The sequence below is a fragment of the Canis lupus genome, chromosome 16 (genome assembly GCF_003254725.2).
Source record: "Canis lupus dingo isolate Sandy chromosome 16, ASM325472v2, whole genome shotgun sequence".
NCBI lineage: Eukaryota > Metazoa > Chordata > Mammalia > Carnivora > Canidae > Canis > Canis lupus.
Genome location: NC_064258.1, coordinates 51,837,582 through 51,839,678, shown reverse-complemented (window position 1 = coordinate 51,839,678; position 2,097 = coordinate 51,837,582).

The following is a 2,097-nucleotide window of genomic DNA, read 5'->3' as shown; positions in this document are numbered from 1 at the left end:
GACAAGTAGAAATGTATACTAGGAAATTTAAAGTAATCTATCTCACGCACAAAGAATTACAGTTAATAAATGGACAAAGCAAATAACAGGCAGTCATGAAAAACTCAGTTAATTCAAAAGAAAGTTAAAAAAGAAAGACTAAGACAAAGGTACAAAGAAACCACATACACACATACACAGCCCAAAATGTTAGATACAAATCTAACCATATCGTAGCCAAATCAAACTCAAATAGGTTAATCATCCCGTTTAAAAAGTAGAGATTGTCAGTGATGCAGCTATTGAAAATAAAATGTTATAAATTTAAGAGAAAAAATATTATTAGGGATAAAATGATCACTATTTATTGATATCAGCAATTCACCAGAAATAAGCAATCCTAAATGTTTATGAACTTAATAACAAAACTTCAGAATACATAAAAAAGAACTGAAAAGAGAACAAGGCAAATCATAGTAAGTTTTTTTGTTTTTTTTGTTTTGTTTTGTTTTTTTTTTACAAATAACTCACATAAAAAGTAGACAGAAAATCAGTAAGGAATAAGAAAGCTTGAACATTATACTTAGTGGTTAAACACTCAGGACTTTCCTTTAAACAAGACAGGAATGTCTGCTCTCAGCATCCTATCGAGTATAGTACAGAAAATCCTAGACAGAGCAATAAGGCAAGAAAATGAAATAAAAAGATCTACAGTTTGGGAAAATAAAAAAAAATTAACATGGTGATATAATTGTCTACTCAAAAAACTTCCAAGGACTAGAAGTTGTATATTTTGAACCATCCTGTCATCCCAAAGAGAAAACACACTTGGTCACAGTGTTTGATACTTCTAATGCACTGTTGAATCCAATTTGCTAGCATTTTGTTGACTATTCTGTACCCATGTCCATCCGGCATATTAGCCTATAGGTTTCTTTTCCTGCAGTGTTCTCGTCTTGTTTGGGTATCAGGGTAATGCCAACATCATAAAATGAGTTTGCATGTGGGTGTTCAATTTTCCCAACTCCATTTGTTGAAGAGACTGTCTTTTTCCTTTGGATATTCATTCCTGCTTTGTCAAAGATTAGTTGACCACAAAGTTGAGGGTCCATTTCTGGGCGCCCTATCCTGTTCCATTGATCTGTGTCTGTTTTTGTGCCAGTACCATACTGTCTTGGTGATTATAGCTTTGTAATAGAACTTGAAGTGAAACATTGTGATGCCACAAGCTTTGGTTTTCTTTTTCAATATTCATTTGGCTATTCAGAGTCTTCTCTGGTTCTATACAAATTTTAGGATTATTGATGGTATTTTGATAGGGACTGCATTGAATGTATAGATTGCTCTGGGGAGCATAAACATTTAACAATATTTGTTCTTCCAATCCATGAGCATGGAATGTCTTTCCATTTCTTTTTGTGTTCCTCAATTTCTTTCATGGGTGTTCTATAGTTTTCCAAGTACAGATCCTTTGTTGTGCCTTTATTTTTTAAAATAAGTTTTCCGTCCTTTTTTTTTTCTGTCTTGTCTCTTTCTGGGACTCCTACTGTGTATATACTGATTTGTTTGATGGTTTCTCATAAGTCCTTTAGACTCTCTTCACTCTTTCATTCTTTTTTGTATTTGCTTCTCTAACTTGATCATTTTAAATGATCTTTCTTCAACTTTGCTGATTGTTATTTCCTTCTAAGATTGATGGAGTCTGCTGTTGAAGCTGTTTATTAAATTTGTCAGTTCAGTATTCTTTAGGTACAGAATTTTTGTTTGGCTCTTTTTTCCCCCTTTTTTATATTTCTATTTTGTTCATGCATCATTTTCTGGATTTCATTTACTGTTGCTATATTTCCTTTTAATGCACTAGGCTCATTTAAAGTGATTGTTTTGTATTGTTTTGTTTTTTGGTCAGGCAATTTATAGATCTCATTTTTTAAGGTCTCTTGTTGGAGATTTCTATTTTTTTTCTTTGATGTGTCATGGCTTCCTGATCCTTTGTGTTCCTTACATCTTTGTGTTGCTGTCTGTGCATATGAAAAAATAGCCACCTCTCCAAGTCCTTATCTACCATCTTTGACAAGGAAAATCTTCACCTGTCAATCCAGGGAGAGATTTTAGGAGTCT